This window comes from Puma concolor, chromosome A2, assembly GCF_028749965.1.
Source record: "Puma concolor isolate L17-30 chromosome A2, mPumCon1.1.hap2, whole genome shotgun sequence".
In the NCBI taxonomy this organism is placed as follows: domain Eukaryota; kingdom Metazoa; phylum Chordata; class Mammalia; order Carnivora; family Felidae; genus Puma; species Puma concolor.
In genome coordinates this window covers 104,423,822-104,448,404 of record NC_141668.1, presented here as the reverse complement: position 1 = coordinate 104,448,404, position 24,583 = coordinate 104,423,822, and the positions used below count along the sequence as shown (strand labels likewise).

Genomic DNA, 24,583 nt, shown 5'->3' with positions numbered 1-24,583 from the left:
AGGTGAGGGGCAAAGAGAGAGGGAGACACAGAATTCCAAGCAGACTCCAGGTTCTGAGCTGTCAGCACAGAACCCGAGGCAGGGCTTGAACCCACAAACTGTGAGATCATGACCTGAGCCAAAGTCAGACACTTAAGCGACTGAGCCAATCAGGTACCCCATTACAATTATTTTTTATCTTCCTGTTAATCTGTCATATGTCAGTTTAATTTTTGGATCGGCCACAGAACCTAGAAGGGCAGAAGGGAAAATTTTTCCTTCCCTACAGCAGTCACAGAATCTAAGAGGGTGCTAAAAAAAAAAAAAACAAACAAAAAAACAAAAACCTCACTAATCAAGATAAAGAATCTATTAATTCAACACTGTAAAAAATCGAAGTTGTGAAACACTTTGAGAACCAAAATTCAACATTTTGAAAAATCAAAATTAATGAAAAGCCCTGATAGGGATAAAATATCAAAATTTTATGTGAAGGCAGGCTATTTATTTGTTTCATGACCTTGTGTTATTCTGCAATAAGAACAGGCATTTCCAGTTGGCCCCTGGCCCTTGGCACATGAAACAGGAGAAAACACTTGTGGGGGTTAATTCTTTGGGTGTTATGATTCGCTGCTGACTTTTGGTTTAAGTACTTGTGTTATGGATTCCTTACCTCCCAGCGGTACCCTTGTGTCCTGCCTGTCTTGCTTTGTGTCCTGAGAGTGTGGGTTGGATCCAGGGGGAATGCTCTCTCTCTCTTTTTGCACCTGCTGCGTGGACAGCTGTCAGACTGGGCGCCTAAGACACTTTCCTACTGACTCTGTCCAGCTCTCGGGGGACGGTCAAAATCTAAATGCTTTCCTTTGTTGGCCTTGTTGCCCATGACAACCTGGCTTCTTTCTTTTTTGACTATCTTTGGGGGTCACTTTGGATCATGGCGGCTGCATCCGTGGGAGACGCATCTTGCATTCATGGGTGAGCCATGAAAAGGCTTCCTGGATTTGAGTCACAGTTTGGAACTATACCTTAGGAGAGTCTGCGTTGCCAATGGCTGGGTGACGGATCCTTTGAATGGAGAAAGCTTTTATATTTAGAAAGATGTTTGGAAAGTTCTCACAGCGAACACATGTCCCCTTAGTACCTATCGGAGGATGAAAGTAACAAAAAGGGAAAAAGTATGGTTTACTTAAAATACTCCTTTAACAAAATTGAAGTGCAGACGTCCGATTTAGAACAAAAATTAAATCCACAGCCACCGTCAACCCTGTCCCACTGTTGTAAAATGTCTCCCGCCGCGGGGAGAATTTAATGTTTGTTCCAGTCGAAAAGCTGGTGATAGGCGAATATTGCCACAAATTGCCCCTGAGAGCAGCTCTTTCGGAAAACTTGGATCCCTTCTTTCCTTCCTTGAGATGTAATTTCTGTAGCACCTAGCACTGCCCTCTCGAGGGCCTGACCGCTCTCTCTTTGAAAGGAAAACATCTGGGGCACCTGGGTGACTCGGCTAAGCGTCCAACTTTTGATTCCGGCTCAGGTCAGGATATCACCAGTTCATGGGATCGAGCCCCACATCAGGCTCCATAGCTGGCAGCATGGAGCCTGCTTGGGATTCTCTCTCTCTCTTCCTCTCTCTCTACCCCTCCCCCACTAATGCTGTCCCTCTCTTTCTCTCAAAATACATAAGGTTTAAAAAAATAAAAAAAGAGGGGCACCTGGCTGGCTCCGCCGGTTGGGCATCAGACTTTGGCTCAGGTCATGATCTTGCAGTTCCTGAGTTCGAGCCTGGGCTCTGTGCTGACAGCTCGGAGCCTGGAGTCTGCTTCGGATTCTGTGTCTCCCTCTCTCTCTGCTCCTCCCTGCTCTCACTCTGTCTCTCAAAAATCAATAAACATTAAAAAATCATAATAATAAAAAAATGAAAAAGAGAGGAAATACCTGAGGTTGTTACTCTGGTTCCAAGTCAGAAAGACATCTTACTTTAACTTCTATCATCACTGATAACACCACCTGGGGTTAAAGCCACAGCCTCCATAAGGTTCTATGCCAAGAAAAAAAAAACCTTAAAAGTCACACCCGCAAATATTGATGGAAAGCTTTAGCCCTCATATTGAACACAAAACACACATGGACTTGTTCTCTGTCAGAAACATACTTTGGATTTAAAAAAATGAGGCAAAGGTGATAGTCAACTTATATAATTATTGAGTTCTGTATTTACAGCTGACTCACGGCTAAAACCTGAGCATGAAATCTGTCAAATCTCGGTTTGTCTCTGTCTGCCTGTCTGCATTCATATATGTGTGTGTGTATACATGTATATTATGTGTATATATATAATATATATATTATATATATACACACACAGCATACATATATGAATATGTGTGCTGTTCATATATACATATATATGTATATATACACACATATATACATATATATGATATTTTATATTTATGACACATATATGCATTCATATATGTATGCTATATGTGTGTGTATACGTGTATATTATGTGTATATATATAATATATATATTATATATACACACACACATAGCACACATATATGAATATGTATGCTGTTCATATATATGTATATATACGTATATATACACATATATATGATATTTTATATATATGACACATATATGCATTCATATATGTATGCTATATGTGTGTGTATACGTGTATATTACGTGTATATATATAATATATATAATACATATTATATATATTATATATATACACATACATATATATTATATATACACACATAGCATACATATATGAATATGTATGCTGTTCATATATACTATATATATGTATATATATACACATACATACACATATACATGATATTTTATATATATGACACATATATATACATATATATGATATTTTCTGACCTCTGAAAGATATTACAAGGAAGTTGTATTCTAAATTTGTTTAGAGAAAAATAAGTGGTTATAAGTTAATAATAATAACTATATATCATAACTATTATTATTATTATTATTATAAGTAGGCTCCACGCCCAGAGTGGAACCCAACATGAGGCTTGAACTCATGACCCTGAGTTCAAGATCTGAGCTGAGATCAAGAGTTGGATGCTCAACCAACTGAGCCACCCAGATGCCCCTTAAATGAATTTTTTTTGTAATTTTCAGCTATATGGGAACCAACTGAAAAACTTTCTAAGTTCACATGATTTGGATACATCTGTGGTAAATAAAACTAGTTTAATAGTATTGGTTATGAAACAGAGGTATGTTTTCAGAGTTGCCAGTATTAAACATAATACAGAAATATAGTTTTTATTCCACTTATGTTTACTAGAAAACAAATATTATTTTATTATATATTTAAGGTTAAAGGCATAGTTTTGATGTTAATCAAATTGAGTCATGGTTCTGACCAACTTTGTTTCAACAATAACTGTTTTATAAGGTATCTGCATAAAGGTAGTTCCCAAAATCTTTTTATGACTTGAAACTTTAATGTTATATTGAATGCCATGTCAGATATTCACTGAACATCTTTGTCCTTTCTCAATATGATAAAACACCCAAACATCAGTTAGTGAACATAAGTTTACGTGTTTATACTTTTGGCATTTCAATTTTTTATAAGGAGATGAAAGTTTGGGGGTGTAATTAATAAATGTGTTCCTTTGCCACATCAAAAACCGCACTATTAAAAAAAGCATAGCCTCCAGAGAGCTTAAGAGTATATTCAACATTTGCTAATCTACCACAAAATGCCAATACCTGACCATTTACATTTGTCTACTTTCTAGTGTTCTCTTGGAAATAAAGAATACTAAAAAACAAGGTTTATAATCAATAGGTGTATATTAAAGTACTAAAACAATAAGGGTGGGGGCACTTGGGTGGCCCAGTCAGCTACGCATTCTGCTTCAGCTCAGGCTGTGATCTCCAGTGGTTCATGAGTTCGAGCCCGGCACTGGGTTCTCTGCGGCCGTCGGCGAGGAGCCGGCTTCAGATCCTCTGTCTCTCTTTCTCTCTCTGGCCTTCCCCTGCTCCTGCACGTGTGCATGCTCTCTGTCTCTCTCTCAAAAATGAGTAAACATTAAAGGAAATAAAACAAAGCAATAAGGGTGAAAGGAAAGAACGTTGCATGCAAAGTATGCAAGGAATGTAAAGTGAGTTTTCCATAAGGACAAGTACACAAGATATGCAGTATGAAGGGAAAAATTTTGTTAAGAAAATAAAAGGGAAGTAACTGTTGTCCTTAGGTGATTGTTCATTCATTTATTTATTAATTTTTTTTAATGTTTACTTATTTTTGAGAGAGAGAGACAGGGTGTGAGTGGGAAGAGAGAAGAGGGAGTCACAGAATCCGAAGCAGGCTCCAGGCTCTGAGCTGTCGGCACAGAGCCCGACGTGGGGCTTGAACCCGTGAACCCTGAGATCATGAGCTGAGCCGAAGTAGGATGCTTAACCGACTGAGCCCACCTAGGCAGCCCTGAGTGATTGTTTAGAGGTTAAAGACTGTTATGGAAAGATGGAGAAAAAAATAAAACACAACAACCACAGGGTTTATGGATAAAAGGAAACAGAGAAAAAGAGAGAGAGAGAGAGAGAGACCTACCTTTTATGCTGAAACTGGCCAAGCCAATTATAAGCTTTAAAATGAGGGGCGCCTGGGTGGCGCAGTCGGTTAAGCGTCCGACTTCAGCCAGGTCACGATCTCGCGCTCCGTGAGTTCGAGCCCCGTGTCGGGCTCTGGGCTGATGGCTCGGAGCCTGGAGCCTGTTTCCGATTCTGTGTCTCCCTCTCTCTCTGCCCCTCCCCCGTTCATGCTCTGTCTCTCTCTGTCCCAAAAATAAATAAAAACGTTGAAAAAAAAATTAAAAAAAAAATAATAAAATGAGCTTCGGGGGTGCCTGGGTGGCTTGGTCGGTTAAGCGTCTGACTTTGGCTCAGATCTCACAGTCCATGAGTTTGAGCCCCGCGTCGGGCTCTGTGCTGACAGCTCAGAGCCTGGAGCCTGTTTCAGATTCTGTGTCTCCCTCTCTCTCTGCCCCTCCCCTGTTCATGCTCTGTCTCTCTCTGTCTCGAAAATAAATAAACATTTAAAAAATAAATAAATAAAATGAGCTTCAGGGGCACCTGGGTGGCTCAGCCAGTTGAGCGTGCAACTCTTGGTTTTGGCTCAGGTCATGATCTCCTGGTTCGTGTGTATGAACAACAGAGCCCGTGTCAGGCACTGTGCTGACAGTGTGGAGTTGCTTGGGATTCTCTGTCTCTTTCTCTCTCAAAATAAGTAAGTAAACTTAAAAAAATAATTTAAAAAAATAACAAAATGAGCTTCAGCATCTAGAGTGCATCAATGTCAAAGCAGACTCTGGTCTTCTTTGTAAAATGAAAAAGTTTTCCTGGACTGCTGCTCTGCTCCTCACAAGAGATTGTAAAAGGTTTCTCTTTAGCTTGTGAGGAATTTGCCTAGGAAACAATAATTTTTCTGTCCTATCAAAATCATTTCTTATGGCTCACGTTGTCTTTATCGCATCTCGGATGATTTAGACAAACTGAGTCCTCCCAGTAATGAAAGAAGTACATGTGTTTCATCATGTGATCTCCTATATTTATTTTTGAAATCTTTTATGGTTACTTTGGCTAAATGGATAAGTAAATGCTGTTCCACGGTGACTTGTGATCTTATCTAATCAGATGTTGAAACTTCTTGACCCTTTTGACAACTTCCCCAAATCAAATTCTAAATGAAATCTTCTTGACCTTGAAGTGACTTTGAGATTTTGCAGAGGGCCCCTGGAACATCTCGACTTATTCTCTCACCTTATAAAAAGAGGATGTTAAACTACTAGGGTTTATTTGATACATTAAATTGTCAAATGAGAAGAAATGCATAACCTTCGTTATGTTCAATTTATAGGGACGTCTGTTATTAACAGAAGTATTTTAGAAATTATATAAACTTCCTAGAAATTTATCAATGTCCTTGCTGTCCATGGTATGTCCTGATATAACGTTAGCAGTCATAATGCCAACAACTGCCTTAAAATGTTGTATGTCACAGAAACAACCAAATTTCCTTGTTAATTGCATTATAATGTAAATAAAGATCTCATCAGATCTTTAGCCAAGGGTATTTTGAAGTTTTTTCATTAACAGATAGTTATTGTTTTATTCTGAAGCTTCTCTGAAAGTTCTCACAATTAGCTACGGGCCAGAAGCTTGTTTTCAACAAAAGGTACTGTCTCAGAGACTCCTTCCTAGAAAGGAGTCTGGTAGTAACTCTGAGGTTCAGGCTCCTGATGGCATTAATACCTTTGACCTCATACCCCTGGACTGAGTAAGGATTTCCAGAACTAATAAAAAACTGGTGGATTTGTGAAATTACTAACCCAAGACCAAACAGGACTGGATTTAACCACAGAGGACTGAGTGAACTGATAAAAAATAATTACGATTCCTTTTATGACTCTTGCTTAGAATATTGGGTTTTTTTAATGTTTTATTTTATGGATTTAAGGAGTACCTGTTCTCTTAAGTCCTATAACTTACAGAAATTTAGCATATCATACTTTTATAAACAGAAATAAAACATTTATGTTTCTACCTACTTGATCCCTCCAGAATTCAGAAATTCTTACTGACTGTTTTTATATTCCTGGCAATATAGTTACTTGTATAAGTTCAATAAGAATCTGTTCTCCTAAAGGGAGGCTTTGTGCACTGTCGGTGGGAATGTAAATTGGTGTAGCCACCATGGGTAACAGCATGGAGGTTTCTCAAATAATTAAAAAAAGAAATACTATACGATCCAGCCACCCCACTTTTCAGTATATATCTGAAGAAAATGAAATCCTTATCTCAATAGATGCCAGCAACAGCCCCCCACCTTGTTCTTTTTTCTTTATTTTTTATTTTATTTTATTAAAAAAAATTTTTTTTAACGTTTATTCATTTTTGAGACAGAGCATGAATGGGGGAAGGTCAGAGAGAGAGGGAGACACAGAACCTGAAACAGGCTCCAGGCTCTGAGCTGTCAGCACCGAGCCCGACGCGGGGCTCGAACTCACGGACCGTGAGATCATGACCTGAGCCGAAGTCAGACGCCCAACCGACTGAGCCACCCAGGCGCCCCTCCCCCACCTTGTTCATTGCAGAATTATCCATAATAGCCAAAACATGAAAATAACCTAAGTGTTCATTGACAGATGAATGGGTAAAGAGTGATATATATACAATGTTATAAGTTAATTATATCTCAATAAAACTGAAAAAGAAAAAGAATCTGTTCTCCTCACAACAGGATAATAACGTTGGTTATATAACCAAGGCTTTGACTAGAAAGTCATATGTGAAAATGAAGTGCATAGGGGCGCCTGGGTGGCTCAGTTGGTTGAGTGTCCGACTTCAGCTCAGTCATGATCTCACAGTTGGTGGGTTTGAGCCGCGCGTCGGGCTCTGTGCTGACATCTCAGAGCCTGGAGCCTGCTTCGGATTCAGATTCTGTGTCTCTCCCTCTGCCCCTCCCCTGCTCATGCTCTGTCTCTGTCTCAAAAATAAATATAAAAGTTAAAAAAAATTAAAAAAAAAAAGAAAATGAAGTGCATAGACTCCAATGTGCGAAGTTTTAAAGATTGAAGTTGACTTTGTGAAACCCATGCTCACAAAACCCTCTTGGAAAACCTGGCTTTGTTCTTGGCTCATGGGTTCCTCAGCCTTTGTTATGTAGAGGCCAAGGGCAGGCTTCCCTCAAATGGGCCACTTTGTCATATCGATTATTTTAAATAAAAGTTACATATAAGAGACAGCCTTTGCCAAAAGGACACTCAGACCCTCCTCTGTCCCCCTTGAAATCAGGAAACACATCTCCCGTGTGAAAGGTACTCACCCTGTACTAAGAAATAAAAAGACATCCTTATCACCAGAGACACTTCAAAGCTCCGAAAGCTGTAAAAATAAACCTTGTTACTTTTTTACTCATCTAATACCCCAGCCCAAGCTCCACTCAGGATTCCCTACTGACTAAATTTCCCTATTTTCTTTATCCTGTCAATTCCTCACAAATGTATTGTCTCTGTGTCTAAATTGTGAAAAAACTGCCTGTCCTGGTCATTTCTTTGGGTTGGAGGCCTCCGTGCACATGTAATGAAACTTTGTGTTTGTTTTGTTCTCATGCTCACCTGTCTCATGTAAACTTAATAATTATTAGTCTGGCTGGATGAGCTTTAGGGAAGCGGAAGATTTTTCCCTCTCAACAGCGGTGAGTCAGGGAGCTCACTTCCTGGCAGGCCCTGGAATCTTAGTTTATGTTGGAGACCTTCAGAAGAGAGGAATTCTGTGAAATGTGATGACCAACTCTTGGCTTGGCTTCACAGCCCTCAGTGGCCTTCAGAAGTCGGATCTGAGATTCCTTAGCCAAGGTCCGGCAAAACAAACCTAAAAAGACCTATGTCATTGATTAGCATCATTGCCGCATTTATGTAAATCGTGAGGCAAAATGTAATGAGATAAGGCTTATTTTTCTAGCCAGACTTACCTTTGATTATCTTTGGTCAAAACTGAAGATGGCGGGCCTGTGCCAGAGAAAGTGATAGCGTCCTGTGGGCGCCATCAGATTTCAGTCCTGGGCATTGCTTTTTAGCTATGGAAACTGGATCCTATTGTCTTATGCATGACTGAGAAGTAAGATTGACTTTTCCTCAGAGTCCCGCACATTGAAGCTCTTTGACTCAATACAGATGTCAAAGGATTCATGGGTACAGCAGTGTGGGCCTCTCAAGAACTTGAACACACGTATCTTCCAGAACACACATATCTTCCCAGCTCTGCTCCAGCAAACAATCTTGATCTCTGTCACTTACTGAAGGTGTTCTGAACCCACCATTGAGAGGTCTGGCAGCCCTCCGGACAATGACAGTGGGTTAATAATTTACTCCAGCTGTTACCCTCGGTTCCCTCTGTTTCCTTGTTCTAGTTCCCTTTGCGGATCTCTTCTCTCACAGCTACGAACTGGAATCTTCTCTCCACAGAAATCTGCCAGGGTTTTTGCGAAACTCCTAGGGAAATTTCAGACAAGGGAATTGTGGGGACCACTCAGACTTCTGGAAGTGACATAAAGCTTGTGATAAACTCAGGATGTTTGAGATTCAACAGATAAATAAAGGAGCCTTCTGGGAGCTTCCCGTATCTCCCTAAAAGCAGACGGTTCCCTCTTCCTAATGGCAGAGTGAGGCTGTCAGAAATCTCCTCACCAGAGGAGATTAAAAAAAAAAAAAACAAAAAAACAAAAACAAACAAAACACTTGCACGTGCATAAACAGACATTATCACAAAAATTTTCTTAAATGTTTATTTATTTTTGAGAGAGAGAGAGAGAGAAAGAGGGAGAAAGAATGGGGGAGGGGTGGGCAGAGAGAAAGGGAGACACAGAATCCAAAGCAGGCTCCAGGCTCTGAGTTCTCAGCACTGAGCTGGACTCAGGGTCAAACCCACAAGCCTTGAGACCATGACCTGAGCCGAAGTCAGACACTTAACCGGCTGAGCCACCCAGGCGCCCCTATCACAAACTTTATTTCCCGTTTGTTTTCCTAGAAACCTATTTGCTCTTACAATGTAATTTTTTTCCCACTTCCCCATTAAGCTAGGTACACAAATCCACATCTTTATCAGTTTAGAGTGCCACTAAAACTTTGTTTCACCCCCCCCCCCCCCCGGTATGGTGTCAGACTTGAAGTCACATGTCCCCAGACACTGAACCTAAGAGGTTACAGGAAGTTTTTCTTTCTGTACAAGCACTAAAGTCTCCCGGGTTTTGTCTGAAAATGTCACTGTATGGTCCCCTCTCCAGATGATGGTTTAGATGGATATAATGAGGATTTACTCCTGTGGATGTGGGAAATCCTGCTGTGGTGTTGTGGTGAGAGTGAAATCGGCAGAAAAGAAATTATTCTAAAACCGTTCTCTTCTGGAGCCAGTCTGGGCCTGATTCCCATGCTATTGTCAAAGACAACCTTCAGATTCCACCTGCCCCCAGTATCCCAGGACTCAAAGAGGCCATCACTATGAGCTGTAAACGCCTCTCTATGTTAATACTGCCTGTATTCACATTTTATGTATGTCATAATACAATCGCGAATGAAGAGAAAGGTATATGAGGGGGAGAGAAGAAAAACAAAGACATACAGTGAAGTATTTAAGGTGTCTGTATTATTCATCCATTTCCCAAAAAACTTTAAAAAAATCCAGCTAATAGGTTCATAATTTAAAAAATGGTATTAAATTAAGACAAAAGGGTAAATTATAGTCCATCAGCCAGGGCTAAGGATTATGGCCACGCTGCGGGCTACAGGGTTGGTGTTTCTAACAGCTTTCTCTCTGTGCTCCGAATGCTGTGGGGATTTTACTGGCTTAAGCCCCACTCATCCTGATTCCAGGATAATTGTGAAGTGATCAAAATTCAGGAAACAACTTCTAGCAGGCACTGTTACAGTCATAAAATGTCAGGGCTCAAGAAGACAGCGTCAGGGGCTGACTTTTATTTTTTTTTATTTTTATTTTTTTTTTAATTTTTTTTTTTCACCGTTTATTTATTTTTGGGACAGAGAGAGACAGAGCATGAACGGGGGAGGGGCAGAGAGAGAGGGAGACACAGAATCGGAAACAGGCTCCAGGCTCTGAGCCATCAGCCCAGAGCCCGATGCGGGGCTCGAACTCCCGGACCGCGAGATCGTGACCTGGCTGAAGTCGGACGCTTAACCGACTGCGCCACCCAGGCGCCCCAGGGGCTGACTTTTAAAAACATCACTGTCACTTTTTAATAAAAACATTTGGCTAGCATCGCAAACATGCAAGGCATCAGATGTCCTTGCTCTGGGCTGTTTCTTGCTCAAATGAAAATGAGGATGCTCTCGGCTCTGCTTCTGAGGGCTACAATTCTCACCTCTTCTCAAAGTGCAAGGATTCTCAGTTTGTACCTGGGCTCCTGGCTACGCAGAAAAAGGCACATGTTCCCAGTCTCCCTTGTGGCTAAGTGTCACCATTTGACTGAGCCCAGATCTACAAGATAGGATAAGAGAAATCATGTGCATCATCTGGGCCACGACCTTGTTCCTACTTCCTCCCTTCTAGAACTTGCACTTGGGTATTGCTGGTGAATCATCCCATATCAGGAGAAGGAGGAAATTTTCTGAGGCTGGAGCCGACAAATTTTCCTGTAAAGGGCCACACGAGTTGTACCATTGGGCTTTGGAGGCTATTCAGTGTCAAAGACAAACTAGACACTAGTTAAAGTGCTGTGAACAGATTTCAACTGTTGATGTGGTGTTACAGCAGGGAAGATGGTCCAGCATGACCAGCATGAACGGAACTCAACTCTGATGGGTGTAGACGTGACCAAGCACTTTTATAGTTTTCTTTTTTTTTTTAAAGTTTATTTATTTTGAAAGAGAGAGAGCAAGCACAAGTCGGGGAGGGGGAGAGGGGAGAGAGAGAGAGAGAGAGAGAGAGAGAGAGAGAGAGAGAATCCCAAGCAGGCTCTGGGCTATCAGCACAGAGCCTGATGCAGGGCTTGAACTCACGAACTATGAGATCATGACCGGAGCTGAGATCAAGAGTCGGAAGGTTAATCGACAGAGCCGCCCAAGCACCCCAATGGCCGGGCATTTCAAAGGAAGAATGGAAAGTAGTGAACAGAAGCTTAGCAGGGTCAGGGAACTAAAAAATTACAGAAAGCAGGAAAAATAAGACCCATGTGGGTTTGCTGATGGGGTGTGGGATCCAGGGCCCTGTCTTCAGATGCTGGCTGGGACAAAGAGTGAATGCCCTGGCCACTGTGAGTTTTCTCAGGTAGGCACTACAAGGTGGGGTGGGGGGGGGATGTGGGGGGGAGGGCAGGGTCACCCTACAGATGTGGCCTGCGGCTGTTAGAAACTACTTCAGTGTCTGTTCCAGCCTGTACAGGCTATGGCTGAGACCTACTCAGAGGAGGGCAAGAGGCCCCCGGGCCAGAATCAGGTCAAGGGGAACATCTTTGTCAAGAGTATTAGTGGAAACCCAACTTTGCTATCAAGAGTGTGTGGTCATAAACCATCTCTGAACAATAGAACTCTGTCTACAAAAGCAAGCTTTGGGTCTCGTTTTGCCCTTAGTTTTAGCTGGCCGATGGTGAAGCCAAAAAAACGGAGTGAAGGTTGGTCGTTGAAAGATGGCAGGGTCCAGCCATTGAAACCCTCAAAATATAAAAAGCAAGAGAAATTTAAGGCAAGAAGTCAGTATTATCGGTGACAGAGGCATCTGAGAGGCCAAGTGGGGGCACGAGGGCACCTCAAAGACCAGTAAAGACAGAAACAGCCTCCCCCTGCCCACCCTCCCCAACCCCCCCAAGCCCCCCCAGCCCCTCCCCCCCCACCGTCCCCTACACGGGCAGGAGGTGAGCTCTGGGAGCCACAGACCCTCTTCCTTAAAATCTTTATCTCAGGACGAGGTAGACTTTCAGCTCACTTAAACCATCCTTATTTGTGTGTCTGTTAAATGGGATCTAGCCAGATCCTGACTCACGTAGATCTGCTTCCTGAGTCCACAGTTTGGGACACTGCATGTAAAAGGCAGTGTATCCCTTTGAGGCTCACACACCGGACCCCCTGGGGCAAGATTTCAGTCCAAGTCTGGTTGAGCACTGCCTTTCTGAAAGAGAAAAAAATTATTCCAACTTTAAGTGGAAGCCGAGAAAATATGGTCTCACGATGTCTCAGTCTTTCTTTCTTTCTTTCTTTCTTTCTTTCTTTCTTTCTTTCTTTCTTTCTTTCTTTCTTTCTTTCTTTCTTTCTTTCTTCTTTCTTTCTTTCTTTCCTTCCTTCCTTCCTTCCTTCCTTCCTTCCTTCCTTCCTTCCTTCTTTCTTTCTTTCTTTCTTTCTTTCTTCTTAAATTTGAAGTGCGATATTGTGGAAATCGTGTTATGGGACCGGCAGAGAATGTGGCAGTTTCAAATACGTCTGTTTTTTTCTTTCTTTTAAAAACCTTTCTTGAAGTCACACTGATATGCAATAAACTGCAGACCTTAAACATATATAGTTTGATCAATTTGGACAGAGGCATCTAGCCGTGAGGCCATCGCCGTAGTTAGGGTGAGAGACCTAGTCATCACCTCCCAAAGTTTCCCTGTGTCCCTTTGTCATTTTTTTAAAACATTTATTCATTTTTTGAGAGACAGACAGAGCACGAGCGGGAGAGGGGCAGGAAGGAGAGGGAGACGCAGAATCCGAAGCAGGTCCAGGCTCTGAGCTGTCGGCACAGAGCCCGACACGGGGCTCGAACACACGAACCAGTGAGATCATGACCTGAGCCGAAGTTGGACGTCACCTAACTGAGCCACCCAGGTGCCCACGCTGTGCCCCTTTGTCTTTATTTCCTATTCTTCCATGCTAAGAACACTTAACAGGAGATCTACCCTTTTCAACAACATGTAAATGCACAACACTACCATTGATGATAGATAACATGCTGGACGGCAGATCTCTGGAGCTTCTCCATCTTGCATCACTGACATTTTGTACCAATTGAACAAGTCTCATACGTCTCCCTGGGCCCTGAAAGCCACCGTTTTGTTCTCTGCTTCTGTGCATCTGAATATTTGGGTACCTCACATAAGTGAGATCATGCAGTCCTTGCCTTCCATGACTGGCTGGTTTCACTTAGTGTAGTATTCAGGTTCACTGATGTTGCCTCAGATGAGCCCAATTTCCTTTTTTTTTTTTTAAAGGATGAGGGGCGCCTGGGTGGCTCCGTCGGTTAAGCGTCTGATCTCGGCTCAGGTCATGATCTCATGGTTTGTGGTTCGAGCCCTGCATTGGGCTTTGTGCTGCCAGCTCGCAGCCTAGAGCCTGCTTCGGATTCTGTGTCTCCCTCTCTCTCTCTCTGCCCCTCCTGCATTTGCACTCTGTCTCTGTCTCTCTCAAAAATAAACATTTAAAAAAGAAAAAAGAGAAAGAAGGAAACAACACAACTTTAATGTTTTTCTTCATGGCGCAGTATGAGGAAGTGACATCTATTACTGGAGTGGTTTCCTTTCGTCTTATATTAAAACACGTCAAGTGGAACCAGGAGTATTACCACTATTCCAATAAGTGTAAGATTTCCATTGGTAACACGATTTTTGCTGTTAATTTCACCTTGCCGTGCAGATGCACCGAGAGGTGTCCTCCATTCAATTCCAAATGCTTTTGAACAGTTGGCCTTTTAGAATTACGTTGACACCGTCTTATATTTTAATGAAAAATTTATAAAAGAGAAGGGTAAAAGTTAGAATGTTTCCCAAGTGATGGCATTCTGATTGTAGATATTTTGTCCTTTTTTTTTTTTCTTTTCTCTGGAGAAATGATCAGGCAGAAAACTGAACTTTCAAATGTGGAATGATGAAATTCATCCAGTGTCTAGAAAACACTTGAAATGAAGGCTATTGCGGTGACGTTAGCAAATTTTTGATGGATTCTGCGGCATTATCTGATAATAAGAAATGAACAGGAGACTAGCAATCACAACGCACGCCTTCCTCATCTTTGCTCTCTTTCTCCATCACTCATTTAAAACCTCCCAAGGGGCTGCTTTTCCTAAAGTGTTTATCTCACAAAATACCAGCCTGGCAGGTGCTTCTGGTACAACAACTATCAGCGGACTGTTTGCCTGTTGGGCGTCCAGCAGGGAACCACATTCTTCTTTGAACATTTATAATGTGTACCTGTTGGGGCTCCCGGGTGGCTCAGTCGGTTGAGTGTCCTACTTTGGCTCAGGTCATGATCTCACAGTCCGTGAATTCGAGCCCCGCGTCGGGCTCTGTGCTGACAGCTCAGAGCCTGGAGCCTGCTTCGGATTCTGTGTCTCCCTCTCTCTCTCTGCCCCTCCCCTGCTCATGCTCTCTCTCTGTCTCAAAAATAAATAAAAACATCAAAAAAAATGTATAATGTGTACCTGCGTGGTATAGTCATGAGGCGGACAGCTGACCTGTTTGTCGCCCACACCCACCTGCCTGGAGGTGATAGATGGGTTCCAGTAATTGTAAACACATTTTGTTAAATCGTTGTGGTTCAGGTGTTCCTAAAATCCTTATACCCACTGGCACATGAGCTTTATTGGCTGGTATCTCTTCTCCATTTTAAAATAGAACCACTCCTTTTTTTTTTTTTTTAAGTTCATATTGTTCCTTGTCCTCAAGGGCTTAAGCTTTATATCCTCATTTGTCTCGGTGGGTACGGGAGAAGAGCCTTTAGCTCATCGTCACCGAGTGCTTAGTAATTTGATTGACGAGGCTGAGGATTTTGAACCACAGACTGGCTTAGTGGACTGTGTCTTCTCTAAGTTATGATAATCGTCTCACTGCAAATTTTAAACCCTCGTCAATAAAACCTTGGCATCAGGATCACCCCCTCCACTTGGAGGAGAATCTTGATTGAATTGATTGTGGAGAAAAGAGAAGCGTTCTTGAATTCTCTAATGTTTCCATTTTGTGCCATTATTATTTCCTTATTAACCCTATATTTCTGGCCACCTGACTTTATGTCTAATGCATTCCCGCCCTCACACCCTGCTGTCAAACCCCGAGGACGCTGTGGCTTAAGTGCTACGGATCGATAGATGGTGTTATTGTCCTCAAGAATCTGGTTTCTACAATAAGGATTTGCTGTTACAGATTTTGTTGTCTGTTTTATAAATTAGATGTAAGGGTGGGAAAAGGGAAGAAAACAAAGTGTGTCAGTTAATAGCTGACAGAGTACTTAGATCAATTAGTCCAGATTCAATCCAAAATTCAACGCACAACTTACACGTCTGAACATTTCCTATGTGACTCAAGGTCAAGTCCAGGCACCTTTGAGTCAAAGTATCTATTACTCTGTGACTATCTATCTATTTCATATGATACAAAGGCGCATTTGATATCTGTTTTAGGTGTCCAAGGCAATTAACACATTGCTTCTGAATTATTATCATATTAAGCAATGACAGTTGGGATTTTGTTCTTTTCAGGCAGTAGAGAAGATGTTTCACACAATGACATTTCTTTTCTGAATGAAAAAAGTACTGTTGCTAGTATACTGAGATAAAATTTATAACAGAAAAATAAAAATAAGGTGAATCAGATCCTTTTGCAATCCTCTCATTAAGACGAAGAGAAAAATTACTGTTTGAATTTGATGGCACAAATGTGTATATATTTATACATTTATAAAATCAGAATCCTACTGTTTTGAAATATATTTTATATTTGCTGAAACGTGAACATGATCTTTCCCTCTGGCATTGTGTCAAAACACATAATTTTTAATAGTAGACTCTTAATATTTGGGAATGTTTTTTAAAAATTTTTTAAAAATAACTTTTTAATGTTTATTTATTTTTGAAAGAGAGAGAGAGACAGAGACAGAGTGAACGGGGGAGAGGCAGAGAGAGAGAGGGAGATAGAATCTGAAGCAGGCTCCAGGCTCCGAGCTGTCAGCACAGAGCCTGACACGGGGCTCGAATCCACGAGCTGTGAGATCATAACCTGAGCCGAAGTAAGATGCCCAACCGACTGAGCCACCCAGGTGCCCCAGTATTTGGGGATGTTTTTAAGAAACATGCCCATTATATTAGAAGAGAAAAGAATGCATGTAGTGCCGTTTCTGTCATCTTTTTTTTGGCGATTTTGTCTTTTTTACTTCTTATCTGCATTCTTATATGGCATTATATCTTATATATCTTATATCTAAGATATCTCATATCTTACTTCTTATATGCATTCTCCCTTTGGTTATTTATTTTGTTTTTCCTTGAAATTTAGAAAGCATATACTCCCATTTAAATTCTTTGATGAGCTACTTCAAAGACATTTTTCAAGACTGCTTTTGAAATATAAGCCAATAATACAACACAATAACTAGTATACAATAATACAAGTAATGTAAGCTAACACCCCCGGAGCAATGTGATTTAGCCTCTAAGTTCAAAAATTATCCATGTTAGAAATATGTCTGGCGAAAGATACCAAAGTGAAGGAAACGTTGCTAAGAGAGTGTTCAAAACAGAGTCTGGGGGATATTGATGAAGCCCAGCCAGGGTAGGTCTGCTTCAACTCCCCAAACACTATGAACTTCTGACTTTTGTCCATTGCAACTGTCAGTTGCACCTGCACCACCACCTGGAACACATCCTTCCCCTCTGGGCCAAGGTAGAGGTTACATAACACCTGTTCGTTGGGGAGCCAGTTGCTTAGTAGTCAGCTCACCTGTGTCCCCACCAAATCATAATTCTTTCGAAACAAATTATGCAACCCTGGTGGTGGTGCCTTTATCAGCTGGCCCTGCCGGCTTGGAAATGGAAAGGAGCTCCTTTCCATTTCCTCCTACTGTGGCTCCTAGATTACAATCTCCAAGACCCCAGAGGAATGCTGATAGTTACTTTGTAGCCTCTTCTTGGTCGAAATGTATAACTCAGAGCACAAGATCATGTTCCCTCCTTGCCTCCCTCCTGAATGCTTGTTTGTACACACTGGGATGATCTTAACTAACGTTCAGATGTGTATCTTCTTACTAACTGTTCAATTGTGTATCTTCTCGCAGGAGTTAACTTCTTTTCAGTGTGTTCTGCTTGGAAGCGGCTCAAATCAGTTATTGAGTTTGTTTGGCTAGTTGCAGAGGTCACTCGTTCATGTTATGTTGCAATACCACCATCTTGCTATGTTTTTAAGGTTGATTCAAATATTTATAAACTCGAAAATCCTTAGGAATATTTTTATGGAGTGTCCATATCGATAGCTTGTTTCTCGGGACTTGGGACGTCTGGGGGCACGTTTTGTTGCCTGCACTCATGAACTGTGACTTCTCAGTTTTCCTTAACATCTTAGGTATTGGTCCGAAGTCTTCAGTTGTGTATTTTATTTTTTTAATGTTTATTTATGTTTTGAGAGAGAGAGAGAGAGAGAGAGACAGTGTGAGCAGGGGAGGGGCAGAGAGAGAGAGGGAGACACAGGATCCGAAGCAGGCTCCGGGCTCTGAGCTGTCAGCACGGAGCCCGACGTGGGACTCGAACCCGTAAACCATGAGATCATGACCTGAGCTGAAGTTGGACATTTAACCGACTCGGCCACCGAGGCGTGCCTACCTCGTGTTTTAAATACTACCATTACCACTAATGATGATGATGATGATGATGGTGATGGTGATGACAATAATAAAAATGCTAACCGTGGGAAACACTGGTAACTGTGGTAACTGTCCATGAAATAGCATTACACACTTTCCCCTACATACTTCTTTTTTAAAGTGTTTTTTTTTTTTTTTTTTGTGAGAGGGAACAGAAGAAAGAGAGAGAGAGAATGCACTCATGAGAAGGGGAAGGGGCAGAGAGAGTGGGAGAGACAGAGAACCCCAAGTAGGCCCCCTGCTGTCAGCCCGACATGGGGCTCGAACTCATGTACTGTGAGATCATGACCTGAGCTGAGATCAAGAGCAGGGCATTAACCCACTGAGCCACCCAGGCGCCCCTCCACATACTTCCTTCTAGCCCGATGCACCCACCCCTCCGTGTTGTCTGGGCTTGTGTCTGAGACCCAACTTCTCCAAGTGCTGCATTGAACGTTATTTCCCCAGAACCTTTATGGGGTCAATGCATCCCATCCTCCGCCAACAAGTCTGACCTGGCCTTCAGATATCAGCGCCTTTTCTCTCCCTAATGGATCTCTCCTTGAAATTCCCCACCTCCCACCTCTTTTCTCTGCTGCCTTTGACCACCGGCTCTTCCAAAGGCTCATTTCTGCTCACTGTGCCTGAGTTCTGTCCTCCGTTTCCCCTCCGTGCCTCTCACGATGTAGCATTCACCACCACGGCCGCCTCCAAAGCCACCAAACACCTTCTTGTTGTTAAATCCAAGTGTCACGCTCAAGGCCTCACCTAACTTGCCCCCAAACGGTCGCTGGATGCGGCCAAGGCTCCCCTCCACATGCACATCTTTCATCGAGTAGTTTCAAGGACACCACACTACTGATTCCATCCCCCCACCCGCTTCACCCATTTCTTCTTGGCCGCCCATATTATCTGGATACTCGGCTCTCTCACTTCTCCAAAGTCTTGCCATTAGAAAGTCCCAGCTCTTTTCTCAATTAGCTAGTAGCCATTCCATCTTTCCGGTTGACAAGACCAAAGTCTTGGACTCATTTGGCTTTTCCTCGTTTTCGTGCTCCGCGTACAATCCATCAGAAAGTCCTCTGCCTTCCAAGCGAGTCCAGAATTTGGCCATTTCTGCTGCCGTCCCTGGGACCCTGCGGGCCATCCGCCATGACGTTTTAATTGGGATGTCGCCACAACCTCCGAACCGGGTGTCCCTATTTCTGACCTGCGTGAATCTCTTCTCGGCAGGGCCACCATCCTCAGGAGACGCCATTCCTTTCATGCAAACCACTGGGGTGTCCCCGCTTCACCGCCACCCCTGCCGCCCTGTGCCGACTCCCCTGCTGAGACCCCCACTGCTCCCTCTTCTGCAGCCACGCGGCCTCCTTCCCGGTTCTCGTGCCTGGTAAACACCTGCTCATTCCAGAGCTCTTCCCAGAGACCCGCAGGGCCTCCCATATCCTTTCTATTCTTTCTTCTATGTCTCCTTCTAAGTGAGGCCTTCCGTAAGACCATTTTATTTTATTTTATTTTATTTTATTTTATTTTATTTCAAAATGTTTATTTATTCTGAGAGAAAGTCAGAGTGTGGGCAGGGGCGGAGCAGAGACAGAGAGAGAGAACCCCAAGCAGGCTCCGAGCTGCCAGTGCAGAACTGGACGCCGGGCTGGCTCTCAGGTGAGATCATGACCCGGGAGCCGAAACCACGAGTGGGATGCTTAACGGACGGAGCCAATCAGGCGTCCCAAGACCATTTTAAAAATTTGCCACTTCTACTTCCCGAGATTTCCCTCGTCTTTTTCTCTGCTTTATATTTCCTCCCGGGCACTTAGTGAGTTTCTGCCTCCCACACTGCTTTGCCAATTATCTGTGCCCCCTTCCTCTGCCCATCTGACCCCCCTGCCCAAATGCAAACCTCACAAGGGCAGAGGCTTTTGTCTCTTGGGTTCGTTGTTCTGTTACCCAAGATTAAGATCACTAACCTGCCTGGAGCAGGTGCATTACACAAATGTTCAAGCGAAGGGAAGATATTGCATCATGATGGACCGTGGGCAAATCGGTCTAGTAATGTCACAGGGGCGAAGCTGTATGGAGAACATCTTCTAAAAGTGTCTGTGCATCGCTGAATGTACATGCAGCCCCATCTGGATATGACGATGTGTCTCAGAGAGACCAATTTCCTGACCGTGCAGGAACTGCAGAACTGGCTGTTCTCTGTGCCTCCCCCCCGGCCCTCCGTTTAGGATGGACATGATCTTGTTTCTTTTGGCATCCGGTTTGGGGCTGCCTGTGCCCAGCTTTTGTGGCTTACCCTGATCTCTGTACATCACATTCCCTATTTATAATCACGGTTCGGGATTTATACTTTCTTCCTTAGTGGAAGGCCCGAGGTGAATACTGCTTTTTTTTGGGGGGGGGGGGTTGTTCTTTGAAGAATAATGATTTTCCTATTTATCGCGAATACCGCTGTTCTTTCACTATAGACCCGGGGCATCTGGGTCCTTCCTCACCACTGTGCAACCTTTTCTGGAAGAGAGGTCCATTCAGCTCCATGCCTGCACCTGGATGGAGAGGTCAGGTGCTGCTCATGCTCCTGATGGTCGTTAGATTCCTCCTTTTAAATTTGAAGTTCAAATCTAATGGCGTGTGAGGCTCCTGCTCCAATGCCTGCTGTCTCTGAATTATTTATTTCATGAGGGAGCTGGGCCCGGGACCGAGGTCCTCGATCGCTGCACAAGAAAGTGTGAAATTCATTATTGGAGACTCTGAAATTATCCTTAATTCTTTCCCAATGGACAAGGGCAACGAACAACTGTTGTCCGTAGATTGTAAAACGTATTAAAGCTTATTTATCGCCGATTATCTTCTAAACCTTGAATGCAAGGTATTATCAGATGTCTCCTTCCGTCTCTGGAGGCGCTCAGTGCTTAGGGATTTCGCCGTGGAGAGCTGATCTATAAGAATAAGGATTTATAGTGACAAAGGGATGCAGAAACTGAATAAGAGAGGGACACCTTTCAGTGGCTGGTTGACTTAATTTGAAGTGCTGTATCTTTCTGAGATTTGAGGGAGGTGACATGAGACATAAATTAAATTATCGTCCTTCTCACCAGTGGCCTTGCTCTCCCTTAGGTAGGAAGGTGAAAAATTGCCATTATAAGCTGCAAATTACAGTAACTCCCATTTTGGCTTTGTATGTACTGAAATTCCTTTTGGAGTCTAGCAATAGTTTTCGGGGTTATTATGAGAGGCATTTCAGTTCAGAATGTTTAAAATTTTTTAAATGTTTATTTCATTTTGAGAGAGAGAGAGAGAGAGAGAGAGAGAGAGAGAGAGAATGAGCAGGGGAGGGGCAGAGAGAGAGGGAGACACAAAATCTGAAGCAGGCTCCAGGCTCCGAGCTGTCAGCACAGACCCCAACGCAGGGCTCGAACCCACAAATCATGAGATTGTGACCTGAGCCGAAGTCAGAGGCTTAACCGACCGAGCCACCCCAGTACCCCCAGAATGTTTAAAATGTTCATAACTGGGATCAGACAGACCTGGGTTTCAATACCATTTTTTCAACCATCTAGCTGCATGAGGTAAATAGTGAAAATTCGAGACATGGGTTTCCTTATCTGTAAAAATTAGAAACTATCTGGTAAGGTTCGAAACTGATTGAGATCATGTTTGTAAATAACTGTACTAGAGGTGGGCCACAGCAGGTTTGAAATGTGTGCTGGTGATTACTGGAAGGTTCTTCATGGTCTTAACTGCTGTTTTGGTGAAACGGAGTATTGAATTCCTATCTGGGTACTATCATACAGTGAGCACCTCCTCTATTATTTTGTTAAATTCCCCCCCCCCCCAGAATTGTTTGGAACAGGGTTGATCAGTGGGGGATACTATAGATTTGGTGTCGTAGTTGGAATATCAACTCCAGTAATTTTCTATCCCATTGGAAATGTGTGGGATAGAAGAAGAAGAATCAATCCAAAGGCAGGATCTTCTCTTTTATTGGAGAAAATAAAATCATAATCAGTGTGTTCAATCATGGGTGAACCGATAATTTATTCCCTGAATCAGAAATTGTACCACACTTTTAGCTGTAAACCATGCCCGTCCCCAAATCATTTGAATAAACATGGACCATTTTAGAGTATCAAATATACATTAGGTTTTCTCACAAAACAAACTTCTCCAAAGAGATCAACTGTCTCTTTCTGCCATTAGCAAACCACATAGGACGTCCCTTTAGCTGGTGGAGAACGACGATAAGTTTTTAGCTTTTAGGGATTGTCTCCTCCCATCTTGAGACAAGAGCAACAGCACAGGGAAATGCGCTGTAATAGTCCCTGAATTACAGCCCCAAACAAAGTAACCATAATCATGATCCGTACGCTCGTTCAGAGGAACCCTCCCTGGAATATGTCTGAGAAAGCACAGCAGAAAAACACACTTGAGACACGAGCACATTTGAAAAGGGAAAATGCAAAGCCCGGAGCTGTCCGTGGGACTTAATTTGTGTGTGTTTGATGGAGAGTCAAATGATACTCGGCGCGCGTTAGGAAAGGGGGAAGCGGGCCTCCCATCCCAAGGCACCGAGCACAGGCTGAGCATTTGCATGGCCCCTGTGACTCCACCAACATACAGAAGTAAAACCCCAGGCTGCGTGGGTCTGGTTGCAGATTTCTCATCAATATTTCTGTGCACAGAATATTAGAAAGTGATTAACAACTCTGCTCTTGCATCTGAAGACCGTTATTTTCTTTCCTCTTGGGGACAAAGCCTAGGCAGCTGTACCCTGTGATTTTATGAAGCACAGTAGCTGGAGATTTTGCCGTCTTCATCTGCTCCGTTTCAGTGAAATAATAAATGCATAGGGAGAAATTTCAAAAAGGAAAGGAAGCAAAATAACACGGCAATCCAGAACCGAAGGCATTAAGTAAACCTCTATGCCTCAAACCTTCAATTTGTAAACATCAGCAGCTGGCGGAGGGGAAGATGTTATTTGCACACACGCATGCGTGCACGTAGACCCACACTCGTGTTGTGTCTTGGGACACGCACACACACGCACCTGTCCGTAGGCGTGCTTTGTGTCATCTCGCGTAGTTTTCAACTCGCTCAGTGTGATGTGGAAAAAGGTGGTTTCGGAGAGTGGATGGGAGAGGAAAATTTCTATGAGCCTGAAGCAATATGTCTGTCTGTCAAAACTTTCAAATGAAGGGCGCCTGGGTGGCTCGGTCAGTGAAGCATCTTGACTCTTGATTTCGGCTCAGGTCATGATCTCACAGTTTCATGAGTTCGAGCCCCGCGTCGGGCTCTGCGCTGACCGTGTGGAGCCTGCTTGGGATTCTCCCTCCCCCTCTCTCTGTCTGCCCCTCTCCCGCTCTCTCTCTCTCTCTCTCAAAATAAATAAGCATTAAAGAAAAACTTTATAATGAACTTGATATTATGTCACAAAATTTGTGGAGAAAACCGACACCCCCCTCCTCTGATCTCTCTTTCTCTCCCAGGTGCATATTCATGCCTACTGGCCCCCCGTACCCCCAAGTTCTTTGGCTTTATTCTCCTTGGTTCTCCCGCTACATATCATGGTCTGAGAAGGACAACAAGGATTACAGAGTCCCAAGAGAGGGTGGGGCAGCTGATCAGGAAAATGCCTTCTTGCTCCTTACATTTCAGACTGTTCGCTACACCCTCTGCCTTCAGGCCACTTGAGAAGACATCGTTTTAGGCCAGGAGTTAGAATAACTCCCATAGAATAAGGGGTTAAGAAAGAGGTTTGGTAGTTCAACAAAAGTCTGTTGGCCTCTGTATCCTTTTTTTCTTTTTTTTTTTTTTTAACCAGATTTTTTTCACTCAGGGAATGCCGGGGGAGACAGACAGGAAAATTTTTTATAAAATCTTTTCTGCTATACAGAAGTCAAGAGTCTGAGGATTCAGCCGCTGAGCCACCCACGTGCCCTTTAACACACTGTTTCCAAATCGAGGCACAAAATTAAGTCTCACACACGGCAACACATTTGTTCTTAGATTTCTTTAGCCCCACTTGTTCAAGAGTAGCCACCCCGCCTTTAAATTTCAAGGCAATGAACATGGGAGATATTTAACGTGTCGACCACCCACCGTTGTGGACTTGCGTGTGTCCTCGCGGTGCCATTTACTTTGTCCCTCCCTCCGCTGATTTTTTCTGTAGCGTCTAAGTGTAACCTAAAGGCTTGATTAAATCAGCTTTTAAATATTTTGACAGTAATACTACATAGAGAATGCTGTGCACGTATTTTAGGAACTAAGCAGCTAATCCTCTGATTTTCAAGACGAGTGGAGCAAGACTCAGGGAAGCGGAAAGAGCAGCCTGAGTAGGTCCTTCTGCAGGTGAGCGCCTCTGAAAAACGTCTGTGGAGCCACGAGTCCCTGGATTCAGCGGATCTGCAGAAGAGTGTGCTTGTTCTGTTCCCAATTCTGTCATCCGTTCCCCTACCTGGGACGT

General features: G+C 43.0%; 1 long non-coding RNA gene across 1 annotated transcript in view; it reads left to right on the top strand.

Moving 5' to 3' along the window:
• Positions 1–24,583, top strand: part of LOC147583375 (uncharacterized) — a 629,551-nt gene that overhangs the window by 313,604 nt on the left and 291,364 nt on the right. The window contains exon 2 of the long non-coding RNA XR_015248152.1: positions 23,385–23,426. This is a non-coding gene — a long non-coding RNA (uncharacterized LOC147583375). The remainder of the gene's footprint in view (positions 1–23,384; positions 23,427–24,583) is intronic.